Below are 15,815 nucleotides of genomic sequence, written 5' to 3' on the forward strand. Positions count from 1 at the left end.
GCCCAGCAAATTTTTGTATTTTTAGTGGAGACAGGATTTCACCATGTTGGCCAGGATGGTCCCAATCTCTTGACCTCGTGATCTGCCCGCTTCGGTCTCCCAAAGTGCTGGGATTACAGGGGTAAACCACCGAGCCTGGCCAATTCTTTCATTTTTAACAAGGGAGCCAAGAGATATCAATTAACATGTAAAATGAACATTGGTTAGGTCAGAAAGGCCAGGGATGCGGCTTGGGACTTCCAGGTCACAGGTAGGTGTGAAAGGAATGGTTGCATTCTTTTGAGTTTCTGATTAGCCTTTCCAAAGGAGGCAATTAGATATGCATTTATCTCAGTGAGACTGAACAGAATATGAGGCAGGCCTTCCCCAAGCAGCTCCCAGCCCAAATCTTCTCTTCAGCCTAGTAATTTTTGGGGGGCTCAAGATATTTTCCTTTTATAAATTATTCTCATTCGTCAAAAGAAAGCACACAAACCAAGATAATTTTGTTTTGGCTGGGTTTATAGTTTTATAACCTTCTATGCCAAACACTGACATCTCAAAATATCTAGCAAAGACAAACATAAAATTCAGACAAAATGTATGCTGACAATTCTGAAGGCATTTTTATTTTTATTCCACCAATAATTTTAAAGCTAGCTTATATACACCATGGAATACTATGCAGCCATAAAAAAGAATGAGTTCATATCCTTTGTAGGGACATGGATGAAGCTGGAAACCATCATTCTGAGCAAACTATCGCAAGGACAGAAAACCAAACGCCGAATGTTCTCACTCATAGGTGGGAATTGAACAATGAGAACACCTGGACACAGGGTGGGGAACATCACACACCGGGACCTGTAGTGGGGTGGGGGGAGGGGGGAGGGATAGCATTAGGAGATATACCTAATGTAAATGACGAGTTAATGGGTGCAGCACACCAACATGGCACATGTATACATATGTAAGAAACCTGCATGTTGTGCACGTGTACCCTAGAACTTAAAGTATTAAAAAAAAAAAGGGCCAGGCGCGGTGGCTCACGCCTGAAATCCCAGTACTTCGGAAGGCCGAGGCCGGTGGATCACGAGGTCAGGAGATCGAGACAATCCTGGCTAACACGGTGAAACCCTGTCTCTACTAAAAATACAAAAAATTAGCCGGGCGTGGTGGCGGGCGCCTGTAGTCCCAGCTACTCGGGAGGCTGAGGCAGGAGAATGGCGTGAACCCAGGAGGCGGAGCTTGCAGTGAGCAGAGATCGCGCCACTGCACTCCAGCCTGGGTGACTGCGCGAGACTCCGTCTCAAAAACAAAAACAAACAAATTAGCTGGGCGTGGTGGCATGCACCTGTAGTCCCAGCTACTCGGGAGGCTGAGATAGGAGAATATCTTGAACCTGGGAGGCAGAGGTTGCAGTGAGCCGAGATCATGCCAATGCACTCCAGCCAGGGAGACAGAGTGAGACTCCATCTCAAAATATATATAAAATAAATAAAAATAAAAACAGAGTCACCATCCTAGTTTTAATTCTTTCAGTTTAATTTTTTTTTTTTTTTTTTGAGACAGAGTCTCGCTCTGTAGCCCATGCTGGAGTGCAATGGCGCGATCCCGACTCACTGCAAGCTCCACCTCCCGGGTTCACGCCATTCTCCTGCCTCAGCCTCCCGAGTTGCTGGACTACAGGCACCTGCCACCACGCCCGGCTAATTTTTTTTGTATTTTTAGTAAAGACGGGGTTTCACCGTATTAGCCAGGATGGTCTCGATCTCCTGACCTCGTGATCTGCCCGCCTCGGCCTCCCAAAGTGCTGGGATTACAGGCGCGAGCCACCGTGCCCGGCCTTTCAGTTTAATTTTTATTGGATTTAACAGAAATAAGAACGAACGCAGAAAAAATTGCTAAACCTCAGAAAAAAGTTTTTTACAGAAATATTAGTTCTTACGAGTTTCCTATAAAGTTAAGAAAAAAAGGGATTTTAATAATACTAGTTGTTGTAAATAAGTGATTCAATTTTAAACTGTCAATTCACCCCCTGCTGTGAAGATACTGAAATCGGCACTCTCAAACCTCTTGATTTAATTATATTTGCATTATCATAAAGTCAGTGTGCAGGTTAAACAGTTGATTAGATATAGTGCAAGAGAAAATTCATGAACAGTAGATCTGAAGAAATTACCTAGAATGTAGCACAAAATGTTAAAAATCTAGAGAATATAAGAAAAGACATGAAATAGAATAAGAAGGTCTGACACACATAGTGTAAAATAGAGATTCCTGAAAGAAAGATAAAAGTTGAGAAGGGTTCTGTTATGGACTAAATTTTTGTACCTCCCAATTCATATATTGAAATTTTAACTCCCAATGTGATGGTATTAGCCTAAAGTCTTCAGTAACCTTTTAAGCTACTAGAACCTAGCATCAACTCTGCCTTGTGCATCCTCTTTGGGGTGTGATGGTGAGGATCTATGTCACAGACAGCCTCTGTCAGATTGGGTGTTTGAGGCTGTTGGTTTCTAGGCAATTTCTCTATGAAATTTTATTCTGTGTATTTGAATTCAAGGGTCTTTTATATCTTTAAAAATATGTAGAGTTTCTACCTGCATTTTATTGCATTAGAAAGAAAATAGACTGATGGCATGTACTATTTTAAAGATTACTCTTAAAAAAAAACCAAAAAACCACTTGTCTTTTGAGGAGGGGATGTCTCTTTAAAAACAAATTTTCTCGAGAGAACCCTTGTTCTACATAAATAGATGACCACTCTCAGAAGCCAAGGAAGCAGTTGTTTCAGGTTCTTTCAATTTTCTTTCCAATCTCAACGGTCAGTGCATGGAGCTGTCCAAGGTTTTTATTTCTTGCCCTTCCCGTTCCTGACCCCTTTAATCATCACACAAACAGGCAGCAGAGAGAAAGTAATAAAGAACACCAACTCTGGAGTCAAACAAACTGGGTTAGAGTCCCAGAGCCAGCATTCAACAGTTGTGTGATCTTGATCAAATCCTATATACTCTCTGGGCTTCAGTTTCTTCATCTATCAAAACAAGGATGACAGTAACAGTACCTAGATTATCATGAGGATTTAATCAGTTACTCTTTGTAAAAGTGTTTATTACAATGCCTGGCAAATAGCAAAAAAGGAAATTTGGGGTTCCCTAATTTCTACCATAAAAGAATTGTAGACATGGGTTATTTTGCTACTTAACACTTTTGCTCTTGTAAATATTGCTCTGGCAGTCAATACAGGACGGAGAGCAGGAGGAAGTAGAAAGAATGCTCACAGAACTATGACTTAGGGTGTCTAGTCCTGGCACTGCCATTAATCAGTTGTGTGACCCTTGCTAAGTTAACTGACCCCTCTGAACTCAGTTTTTTTTTTCTCTCTGTAAAAGGAAGGGCTTAAACTTCAGGAAATAACCGGTATGTTTTAGTATTTTGCGAATCCCATTTCCAACTCTACGTTCAATCCAGTGACGGTATTTCTAGTTTGTAAACTAGAAAAATAATCTTTGGCATCCGAGGGTCACAGCCGAGAGTATCTCCACAGCAGGAGATTAGGGAGCCACTGACAAAGTGGCACCAGGGGAACCGATGTATGCCAGGAATCCAGGCAGAGAGTGACATTAGCACTTCTTTCTGCAGAACCTAAACCCTGCCCGACTCACCCCGAGGAGCTGTCACGGTGGTTTGCTGGAAACTCCCTTTCTGTTGGGAGGATTACTGGGTCACGGTCTCCCAAGGACATGGAAACCCTTGCTGAAGCGCTGGAACCTCTCGGCACGAGGCGTACGTCGGTGGGAGCTGTGTCAGCCCGCTTTCGGCCGTGTCGCTGCTCCCATCCAGACTCTAGAAGGGGTCCTCTTTGCGTCAGGCCCAACCACCCCCCTCCCCGAGCGACTGCACTGGGTGTCCCTGCGCCGCTCGTCCCCTCCCTCTCGCCCCTCCCTCCTGGCTGCCATAGAAACCAGCTTACGAGGTCCAGGCCGGCGTCCGGGTGCACTACCGGCCCCCCTGTCCCTCCTTCCCCAGGCCAGCCCCCCGCTCCGGATTGGTCCTTCAGGAAACGCTGCGGGGCGTCTCGGTCCCCGCTGCGGAGCCGGCCTAGGCCGGAGGGCGGGGTTTGCCCTGGGTGGCTGCCGGTCAGGTCGGCCGCCCCTGACAGCTCCCGGAGCCTCAGGCGCGACAGCGGCGCCCTCACCTCGGGACATCCACACACCGACTGCTCCTGTTCCAGAGGCAACCACCCAGCGCGCCTAGCCTGGCGCGGTGCAGCGAAGCCCAAGAGCTGGCCTCGCCACGAAGGTAAGCGAGGGGCTGGGGGACTCGCCGCCAGCACCCTCACCCCGCCACCCTCCCTCTGCTAGGCTGCAGACCTGGGTGGCTGAGGAGGAGGCGCCTCTCCTCCCCGCGACCCAAGGGAGAAAGGGAGCCCTGCCACGGGGTGTCTGCGAAGTGGGGTCAGAAGGTTAGGCGCTTTCTGGGGCGTACCCCCACACCTGCCCAGGCTGATCCGCACGCGAGAGGAGGGGGCATTAGAGCCAGGGCGAGGGCGTGCTCGCGCGTGTATGCCCGTGTCATGTGTGGTGCCCGTGTCATGTGCGGCGCCCATGTCTATGTGCGCGCGTGTGTGCACCCATGTCCCTGTATGGTGTGGACACTCGTGTCTGCATGCGCGTCCACACGTGAGCCGAGGAGGGCAGTTTAGCGCCTAGCGGTGCACACAGCGGGTGCGCTGGACCAGAGCGCTAAGGCACCAGCCCAAATCTGGAGAGTCTGTTACAAGGGCAGAGGACCGGCGTGACCTCCCCACGCGCGCCGGCCGGTGCTGGTGGTGGAGGGAACTGACATCTAACGCCTGTGGCCCAGGAAAACAAAACCTTCCATTGCACCCCACGCAGCGACGCTCCCCAGCGAAAGGTGCTTCTTTTGGAAGACCGCACGAAGTAAGGAAGAGCCTCTTTTCCTCTTCCTGGATATCCCTCCAGGAATATTAGAAGCTCCAGGACTCCTTGATACGACCAGGAAAAGATCGCAACTGCGTCTTTAAAATATCGATTCCAGCCGGCTTCTGCGGGCCTGACACATCTTGGCAGATGGAGAAGTCAAGGCAATAGATAACATGGGCAGCAAAGATTCTGCTATGGCACTTTTTTCCTTTCCGTTTTTTTCTTCCCTTCTTTTCCCTCTTCTCCCTCCCTCCTTTCCTCCTCCTCCCTCCCTTTCTCCCTTTCTCCCTTTCTCCTCTCTTTTCCCCTTCCCTCCCCTGTTTTCGTCCTCCTGAGAAGTAGACAAGAGGGCTCTCTGTCTACCCACCCTCCCCCACCCCATTCCTCATCCCGTTTCAAAATAAGAGCGAATGAATCACATTCTAAGCTCTTACCCGTGCAGTTCTGACAAGTTTGGAAATTACACAAATAGCGTTTGCAATCGAGGCCGCGGGAATCCAAAAGGGAAACAAACAAAACCAGATGAAAAAAAAGTGATTCCAGGTCAAGATTTCAAATGGGAATCTAAGGTGAATATTTGTTTACGGTAATAAGATTTTTTTAATGTTTGAAAAGTATGTATCACACTAGCTCGCATCATCAGTATTCAATGTGATTCACAGAACCGCTTCAAAAGATGGTTTCTGTTAGTGTTGCAACAGCACTTCTAATTCTGGTTGTCATGGTTACTGAAGAAGTCGCCCTGCACTATTGAGAGGCTGTCTAGTTAGAAGCAGGAACTGTTCTCGAGAGGACCTTCTCTTGCACCCTCGTGTCACCATGGTAATAATTGAGTTTATGAAAATGTACTTACTCTTTCCCTTAAAGTACTAAAATCCCAAGGCATGTTGTCGTTTTTATTTTATTTTTTCAGAGTTTGCAGTCTGTGCAACACAGCTTTCCGCTCAGACAAATGAGAGTAAACACTGCCCTCTAGCAAGTTAAATGGCCCCAAATAGTCGTGCTGCCCAGCTCTCTTCCCACAGCTCACTGCACGAACAGAGGACAGAGGAGGGTGTTAGATGTTCCAGGAGTCCTGGCCTGAGCCCAGATCGCCCTCTCCATTTAGCATTTACATTTGGAAGCCTAATTAGCTTTCTAATTAGGAGATGGGAGAATGTACGGGGGGAATCCTGGGAGAGGCTAGTGGGGAAAAAGCTGAATCCAACTCCCCATGGACTGGTGTTTGGTGTGCCATTGAATTTGCCTAGTAAACCCTCATGGGTTTATTTTTAGCTGGACCACTGTTAAATGGTAAGCCTGGAAAAAGCTTCAGAGAAGCCTCCTGTGTTAGGAAAAAATGTGGATTGGATATTTGGTTTGGGGTGTGTGCTTTTTTTTTTTTTAACTACATTTAAAATAAAGACAGGTTTATATGAAATCTGAATTCCCCAGTAATAACTACAGATAGGTTATAGAGCCCTTTATATTCTTGGTTTAACCCTAGGTTTTTAGTTGAGAAGGCTTAATTTGGGGCAAGCAGTGGTACCATTTCAAATACTTTTATCAGCAAATGTTGGTTTCTTTAAAGAACCGTAATTCATTACACATCCACAATTTCTGAGCTTCAAATTCTAACATTGATAGCATGTGATTAGACAGCTTGAAGCCCTCAGACTTACAGTTTTGTTTTATTTTCTTTTTGTTTTTAGAGACTGGGTCTCGCCATGTTGCCCAGGCATGTCTCAAACTCCTGGGCTCAAGGGATCTTCCTGCCTCAGCCTCCTGAGGAGCTGGGACTACAGGTGCATGCCAGACTTATCATACATTTTTAAAAAAACAAAAGCAAAGATTTTTGTCTTAGTAGATTAATGTTTTTAGTCACATATATAGTTTCATTTTGAGAAACTTAAAAATTAAAATATAACGTTAAATCCAACTTCATTCTTTGAATCTGATCACTGTATTTCTCTAGGGATTAAAGAGTTTTAATTCGTTGGTTGATTTTCTTTCACTTGTTGAAAGGACAAACTGTTCATAAAATTTGTTTTATTCTGTATTTTGTCATTTCCTATTGTCATTCTAGAAAAAGGTCTCTAGAATTGAAGTTTTAATTTTCAGGAGAAGAAGAAAATATTCAAATTGCTTATGAAGATAATAGTCTACAACTCGAATTAACCACATCATAGTTCTTAAATTACTTTCTCTCAAGAACTTCAAGGTTAGCTTAGCCATTATTATACAGCATCCTGAGGAATATTAATCAGTTTTACAGATGGACAAGTTGTGTTCAAAAGCCAAGTGATAGGTCGGCGCCATGGCTCAGGCCTGTAATCCCAATACTTTGGGAGGCTGAAGCAGAAGGACTGCTTGAGCCCAGGAGTTCGAGACCAGCCTGGGCAACATGGTGAGACCCTGTCTCTATAAAAATTTTTTAAAAATTAGCTGGGTGTGGTGGCGCATGCCTGTAGTCCCAGCTACTGGGGAGACTGAGGGAGGAGGATTGCTTGAGCCTGGGAGGTTCAAGGCTGTAGTGAGCTGTGATTATGCCACTGCATTCTATCCTGGGAGACACAGAAAGACTCTGAATCCAAAAAAAAAAAAAAAGTGATTTCAGCTAACCACTTGGAAAATCAAGACAAAAATCTAAATTGTCTGACATGAGCATTATGAATATGAGCATTAGCCAAGACTTAGAGGAATTCAGGGTGTGGACAGTGGGAAGAATTTAAGATTAGAGAGCAAAATAAAACTGTTAAGGGGAAGAAAACTGTAAGGAGAAAGCAGATTAATAGAAAGAAAGTAAAAGCGAAAACATCAAGTGAAAAGAGGGTTGCACAGAAGGAAAACCAAGTTGCAGAATAGGAAACTAAAAAGAACTCCACTCTTCATCTTCCACAGAGAACACTGATGGTTTTCCAGAAAGCAGTAAGTACCCTATTTAGCAAAATCATGTGACTTGGGAGGCCTTAGCGGCAGATCTTAGTTCGTTCTGACTCCCTGCCGCCCATCCAAGTGGTGTGGGCTGAGGCAGCTTTCTTTTCAGGTCTCCTGAACTAGCTGCTCATTAGACCTTTTCTCCCTAATCCTAAGGCCACCAAGAAGCTTTCTGCATCTCTATTTGTTGGAATTATCTAGTTGGGATAATATGTGGATACACTTGATTACATAATTGCATCTGAAATTTTTCTTTTTACTTTAAAAAATTGTTCAAATTGTTATCATCATAATGCATTCACCTAATTTTATGACAGTATATTAAAAACTTATAACTGGCCAGGCGCAGTGGCTCACGCCTGTAATCCCAGCACTTTGGGAGGCCGAGGTGGGCAGATCATGAGGTCAGGAGTTTGAGACCATCCTGGCTAACACAGTGAAACCCCGTCTCTACTAAATATACAAAAAAAAAAATTAGCCGGGCGTGGTGGTGGGCGCCTGTAGTCCCAGCTACTCGGGAGGCTGAGGCAGGAGAATGGCTTGAGCCTGGGAGATGGAGATTGCAGTGAGCCAAGATCGCGCCACTGCACTCCAGCCTGGGCGACAGAGCGAGACTCCATCTCAAAAAAATAAATAAATAAATAAAAAATAAAAGCTTATAACTAAAACAACAGTCCCAGTCTCCAGAGGCAATCATTTTGGACTCTTGACTGTTTGATCACTTACCTCCCTATGTCCGAATAATTAGCTTATGTTGCTGTTTTTTCTTTTTTTTTTTTTTTTCTTGAGACAGGGTCTCACACTGTTGCCCAGGGTAGAGTACAGTGGTATGATCATGGCTCACTGCAGCCTTAAATTCCTGAGTTCAAGCAATCCTTCCCCCTCAACCTCTTGAGTAGCTGGGGCTATAGGTGCATGCTACCATGCCCATGCCCAGCTTTATTTTTTTTGGGGGGTAAAGACAAGGTTTCACCATGTTGCCTAGCCTGGTCTCAAACTCCTGGGCTCAAGCAATCCTCTCACGTTGGCCTCCCAAAGTGCTGGGATTACAAGCATGAGCCACCATGCCTGGCCACTGGTTCTTGATTTATCAATTTTGGACAGAATCTATTTACTTATTTATTTTTATGTTTTATTTAAAGACAGGATCTCACTCACCTAGACTACAGTGCAGTGGTACAATCATAGCTCACTGCAGCCTAGAACTTCTGGGCACAAATGATCCTCTCATTTCAGACTCCAGAGTAGCTGGGACTACAGGCATGCACCATCATGTCCAGCTAAGTTTTTTATTTTTGTAGAGTTGTCGGTGGTGGGGGTTGGGGGCCTCTCTATGTTGCCTAGGCTGGTCTTGAACTCCTGGCGTCAAGCCATCCTTCTGCCTTGGCCTCCCAAAGTGCTGGGATTACAGGCGTGAGCCACCATGCCTGGCCAAATTAGTTCTATTCTTGGCTAATAAAATACACCTTAGTAATTTTTAATCATGAAGATTTTTAAAGAGCCTTTTAAACTTTTTGGAAATTTGAAATGTAGCCAAATACTCCCTCAGATGTGATCAACAGCGCCAGCCCTTGAGCTCCTACAGAACACAGAGGTACTGACTTTTCCACCCTTTATACTGCCTCAATTTCCATGATCCATACTCCATACCCCCTCTCCCATTTTACCATTTCCCTGACCTACATTTCTCTTTCAGTACTTGCTGAATCACACCTGCAAATTCCTTCAGGCCTTATCTCCTTCCAGATGTTCTCTTTTGGGCCCCACCCTGTCTGTACCTATCTCTAGTTTAGCCTTTGGCCATTATATTTAGATGATCTGTTTATGCATCTACCTTGCCCCACTAGCTGTAGATTTAGTTATATCTACATTGTTCCTGGGAGTAACTTGTACCCTTAAACATGGAGGATGGAGCTTAAAAATAATGTTTGTTGAACTGAACACTTCATCTTGATATTGAAGGAGTATTCCATAGTAGATTAAGAGGGGTAGCAACCTCACATTGCTCAGAGTAGGGGTGAGGGCAAGGAAGTAGGGGGAAAACATGATCTATTTCTTTTCTTTTCTTTTTTCTGATGGAGGAGTCTTGCTCTGCACCCACACCTGGCCAATATGATTTTTCTTTCTTTCTCTCTCTCTCTCTTTCTTTCTTTCTTTCTCTCTCTCTCTTTCTTTCTTTCTTTCTTTCTTTCTTTCTTTCCTTCCTTCCTTCTTCCTTCCTTCCTTCCTGTCTTTCTATCTTTCTGTCTTGTTCTCTCTCTCTCTCCTTCCCTCCCTCCCTGAGCTTGCTTGCTTGCTTGCTTTCTTCTTTCTTTCTTTTCTTTCTTTCTTTCTTTCTTTCTCTTTCTTTCTTTCTTTCTTTCTTTCTTTCTTTCTTTTTTTCTTTTTCTTTCTTTCTTTCTATAGTGAAAACGGTCTTTATTTTTATTGCCTTTTATTTTCAACAATGATTACTTGAACTTAAAAAAAAAAAGAGCGGACTTTATTAACTAATGGTTACTGAAAAGCCAAACCTTTCCAGCCCACTTCATATTCTCTTTTAACCATTTCAGAACATGCTCTATTTCTTATCCTCTTACTTTCTAGCAGCATCTGTTTAGGGGGGATTGCCTGTGGCACACACAGCTCCTGCTCATGAGACAAGGTGAAGAAGCCTCATCTGTTGTGTGTGAAGCACAGACCCTGAGGTCAGACAGTCTTGGGCTTGAAATTAAACTTGGATGTTAATTGCCTGTATGGCTTTGGACAAGTTACCAAGTCCTTCTGAAATTTAGTTTCTTCATCTGAAAAATGAGGATAATAGCAGGCACATTTTAGGGCTGTTGTAAAGATTTTTAAAAATATGTGTAAAGGGCCAAGCACGGTGGCTGACACCTGTAATCCCAGCAGTTTGGGAGGCCAAGGCGGGCGGATTACCTGAGGTCAGGAGTTCGAGACCAGCCTGACCAACATGGAGAAACCCCGTCTCTACTAAAAATACAAAATTAGCCGGGCATGGTGGCACATGCCTGTAATCCCAGCTACTTGGGAAGCTAAGGCAGGAGAATAGCTTGAACCCGGGAGGCAGAGGTTGCAGTGAGCTGAGATTGTGCCATTGCATTCCAGCCTGGGCAACAAGAGTGAAGCTCTGTCTCCAAAAAAAAAAAAATATATATATATATGTATATATGAAAAATGTATGTATCTATAAATGAAACACCATCTCTACTAAAATATATATATATGTATAAAGTAGTTTAAATGAAATAATGACTAGTCTTCTAAGTTAGGAATGCTTTGAGCTGCAATTAACTAAAGAATCTTCCTGCTTAGCTAGAAGTTTATTTTTCTTGCAGAAGAAGAGGTCTAGATAAGCAATTAATAGCTTTGTTTTAGCTGCCATCAGAGAACTAGTTTATTCCTATCTTTCTGTTCTGCTATCTATCCTTTTGCCCTCATATTTATCACTTCATGGTCTCTAGGTGGCTACTACTCCTCTGTAAGTTCCACACAGGAAGAAAATGAAAGGAGCTGCTCCAGCTGCAACTATCCTCTTTCAACAGTAAAGCACTAATGATCAGAAACACCACACTAAGGTCTTACTGGCCAAAACTGTGTCTCAGAGCTATCCCTATCTTTGAGGGAGAAAGGGAAACTGGGATCGCCAGCTACTATAACAGAAGGCAAAGAAAGGAGAAGAGAGTTAGTAGTGATGTTGCGTGAGCCAGGCTGCAGTGATGTCTGCCACACTATCACTTATTGATAGGGTGGCCATATGTCCCAGTTTGTCAGTGCCACCCCGGTTTACACCTGTTGTCCTAGTGTGATTGTTATTATTATTTTTTGAGACAGTTTTGCTCTTGCCCAGGCTGGAGTGCAATGGTGTGATCTCGGCTCACAGCAACCTCTGCCTCCCGGGTTCAAGTGATTCTCCTGTTTCAGCCTCCTGAGTAGCTGGGATTACAGGCATGTGCCATCACGCACACTCAGCTAATTTTGTATTCTTAGCAGAGATGGGGTTTCTTGGTCAGGCTGGTCTCGAACTCCTGACCTCAGGTAATCTGCCCACCATGGCCTCCCAAAGTGCTGGGATTACAGGCCTGAGCCACTGCACCTGGCTGTCCTAGTGCAATTATTAATAGCACCCCATTCTCAGAGGTGTCTTGGTTTGAATGACAGATTCTATGTTCACCCTTCTTATAGAGCACTTGCTATTTATTGTAGGCTCTCATTAAGTAGTAGTTTTTTTTTTTTTTTTTTTTTGAGACGGAGTCTCGCTCTGCCTTCTAGGCTGGAGTGCAGTGACGCGATCTCAGCTCACTGCAAACTCTGCCTCCCGGGTTCAGGCCATTCTCCTGCCTCAGCCTCCCGAGTAGCTGGGACTACAGGTGCCTGCCACCACGCCTGGCTAATTTTTTGTATTTTTACTAGAGACAGGGTTTCACCGTGTTAGCCAGGATGGTCTTGATCTCCTGACCTCTTGATCTGCCCGCCTCAGCCTCCCAAAGCGCTGGGATTACAGGCATGAGCCACCGTGCCCAGCCAGTAGTAGTTATTAAGACAGCTAGAACACAACCGTAAGATACACAACAAGTCAAGTTTACATGCAGTGATTGCCTGTGTGGTACAGGCAGGAGGTACACTGAGTTTACAAGGGAGAGAAATGAGTATGAATGGACAAAGAGTTGAGGTCAGCTGGTCTGGATGAAGAGGAAATATATGGGGAAAGTGTAACAACAAGGCGAGAGAAGTAACTGGGTTGGACCCAGTTTAAAATATGCAAAAGTGACAGGACGCGGTGGCTCAAGCCTGTAATCCCAGCACTTTAGGAGGCCGAGTCGGGTGGATCACGAGGTCAGGAGTTCAAGACCAGCCTGGCCAAGACGGTGAAACCCTGTCTCTACTAAAAACTACAAAAATTAGCTGGGTGTGGTGGCAGGCTCCTGTAATCCCAGCTACTTCAGAAGCCGAGGGAGGAGAATTGCTTGAGCCTGGGCGGCAGAGGTTGCAGTGAGCCAAGATGGCGCCGTGCACTCCAGCCTGGGCAACAGAGCGAGACTCCATCTCAAAAAAAAAAAAAAAAAAATCACGCCTGTAATCCCAGCACTTTGGGAGGCCGAGGTGGGCGGATCACAAGGTCAGGAGATCGAGACCATCCTAGCTAACATGGTGAAACCCTGTCTCTACTAAAAATACAAAAAATTAGCTGGGCATGGCGGCAGGCGCCTGCAGTCCCAGCTACTGGGGAGGCCGAGGCAGGAGAATGTCGTGAACCTGGGAGGCGGAGCTTGCAGTGAGCGGAGATGGAACCACTGCACTCCAGCCTGGGTGACAGAGCAAGACTCTGTCTCAAAAAAAAAAAAAAAAAAAAGGAAAAAGTACACAGTTGATATGCCAGGGACTTTTCTTTGAAGACTAACAACAAAGTTTTCATGCTGCCTTTGTTTGAATGATGAACACTTCGTAAAAGAGGTACAATGCTAAGATATGATTGGGTCTAAGAGCATTCTTAGAACTGATGACACAAAATAAAACAGCCATTCATGTTTGTGAAGCCAAATATATTTTTTTGCTATTACAAAGCCTACCACAAAAGTTTAACATGTGAGAAGAAAGATATTTTTCTGACCAGGCGTGGTGGCTCATGCCTGTAATCCCAGCACTCTGGGAGGCTGAGGTGGGTGGTTGATAAGGTCAAGAGATTGAAACCATCCTGGCCAACGTGGTGAAACCCCGTCTGTACTAAAAATACAAAAATTAGCTGGGCGTGGTGGCACACACCTGTAGTCCCAGCTACTCAGGAGGCTGAGGCAGGAGAATCACTTGAACCCTAGAGGCGGAGGTTGCAGTGAGCCGAGATCGCGCCACTGCACTCCAGCCTGGTGACAGAGCGAGACTCCCTCTGAGCGAGACTCCCTCTCAAAAAAAAAAAAAAAAAGAAAGATATTTTTCTAAATTATTCTCTTGAGCCTATAGTAGATGGTGACCTTGAGCTATTTGACAATAAATCCTCCTGTATCAAGAGAAAATACTTGCAGCTTCCAAATTTTCTTTTGAGTTGATATTAAAGGAAAACATTTATGGTCATTAATTTTTTTTCTTAGCTTGACTTTTAAATCCCCCCAATTTTTTTTATTTTTATTTTTCAGAAACAGGATATCCCTCTGTCATGCAGACTGGAGTGCAATGGCATGGGCATAATTCACTGTAGCCTCAAACCCCTGGGCCCAAGCCATCCTTTCTCCTCGGCCTCCCAAAGTGCTAGGATTATAGGTGTAAGCCACTGTGCCTAGCTCCCAAATTTGTTTTAGATATTTATTCATTCTGTTAGGCTGGTTGGTGAGCTGATATAGCTGAAAGAGACAAAGTAAAGACATTTGATTCTAGTCTCATCCCTGCCACTGTCTCTTTACCCCTCTAGGTCTGTTTATTCCAACAAAATGCGAGATTAAAAAATCCTACAAGCCCCTCCCCAGTGGACTCCTGAAAGTCCCCTAGTGTGCTTGGGTAATCAAGGGAAACTGAATCAGCCAGTCGGCTTGGAGCCTCAGGTTAATTTGGTTTAGCGAAGTATTAAGAAGTAAGATTGCAGAGGAAAACTCAGATAAGACCCTGAAGTGCCTCACATCCAGCTAAGTAAATTGCCATTTGTTTTTGCCATTTACTAAGCAGCACTGAAGAAAAAGGTCAGTGTGAAAACGGGTGTGCTGGAAGGGTCAGAAGGAGGAAAGACTGACAAGGGATAAAAATACTTGTTTTATTCTGAGTTTTGAGCTATTTTACAATGTTCAGTGACCTCACAACATACCTGGTTCAAATTGCAGAGTAGTAGACCTTAGAAAGCCTCACTGCCACGCTCAGCTTACCTGCTGCTGGCTCCATGTCCTGAGATTTTCAATGGCGCCTCACAGTTCTCATCATTTAGACACAGTCTATTGCTGGTTGCTCTTCAGCTCCAGCCTTTCGATGATTATTTTGCTTCTGCTGGAATGTTTGTTGGTAGCCTTTAGTTTTGCTCCTAACCACCTTCCGCCATCCCCCCAGCTCCACAGCCCCGCCATAGCTCCTTCACTACTTAGCAGCTGCACAAGAAGACCTCCTTCCTAGGCTCCACTCAGTTTCCAAGAAGAGCAATTCTTACTGCTCTAGGATTAAATTTATGCTACTGCTATTAACATTTTAGGATATCTATAGTGTTAAATCAAGTTCAGCCTAAAGCTGCCTCCCTACATATTTTGAGTTTGGCCTAAAAGTTTCTCTGTACATTGTGAACTATAACCTAAATGCAGTTGTTAACGGACTGAAGCCTACTTTTGTGCCAGTCACCGAGTTTTGGCCAATGAAAGGTGGCCAACTGTTCAAACCATGTTCAAATAAGGCAAACGTTGAACTGTGACCAATCTGGCTGTTTTTGTACCTCACTTCCATTTTCTGTGCATCACTTTCCTTTTTCTGTCCATAAATCTTCCACCACTTGGCTGTGCTGGAGTCTCTGAGCCTACTCTGGCTTGGGAGGCTGCCCAATTCAGGAATAATTGTTTGCTCAGCTAAACTCTGTTAAACTTAATTTGGCTAAGGTTTTTCTTTTAACAATAGTCATATAGTGTACTAACCTGTGGTGTTTATCGAACTATGGTGACATTATCAGAGCTAGTCTCAACTTTCCATAAAAAATCCCTCCTTTGGCTGGGCACAGTGGCTCACGCCTGTAATCCCAGCACTTTGGGAGGCTGAGGAGGGCGGATCACCTGAGGAGGGCGGATCACCTCAGGAGTTCAAGACCAGCCTGGCCAACATGGCGAAACCCCGTCTCTACTAGAAATACAAAAATTAGCTGGGCATGGTGGCAGGTGCCTGTAATCCCAGCTACTCGGCAGGCTGAGGCAGGAGAATCACTTGAACCCAGGAGGCAGAAGTTGAGCTGAGATCTCAACACTGCACTCCAGCCTTGGCAAGAAGAGTTAAACTCTGTTTCCAAAAAAAAAAAAAAAA

At 44.7% G+C, this 15,815-nt stretch overlaps 1 protein-coding gene across 4 annotated transcripts in view; it reads left to right on the forward strand.

Annotated features, from left to right (window-relative positions):
• Positions 1-3,942: 3,942 nt before the first annotated feature.
• Positions 3,943-15,815, forward strand: part of NIM1K (NIM1 serine/threonine protein kinase) — a 91,444-nt gene continuing 79,571 nt past the window's right edge. For 2 of the 4 annotated variants that reach the window (XM_063724096.1, XM_002815532.4), the window contains exon 1: positions 3,954-4,284. The gene's annotated coding sequence lies outside the window, so the exon portion shown is untranslated. The other 2 variants (XM_063724097.1, XM_063724098.1) reach the window with 2 other exon arrangements.

The sequence above is a fragment of the Pongo abelii genome, chromosome 4 (genome assembly GCF_028885655.2).
Source record: "Pongo abelii isolate AG06213 chromosome 4, NHGRI_mPonAbe1-v2.0_pri, whole genome shotgun sequence".
Classification (NCBI taxonomy): domain Eukaryota; kingdom Metazoa; phylum Chordata; class Mammalia; order Primates; family Hominidae; genus Pongo; species Pongo abelii.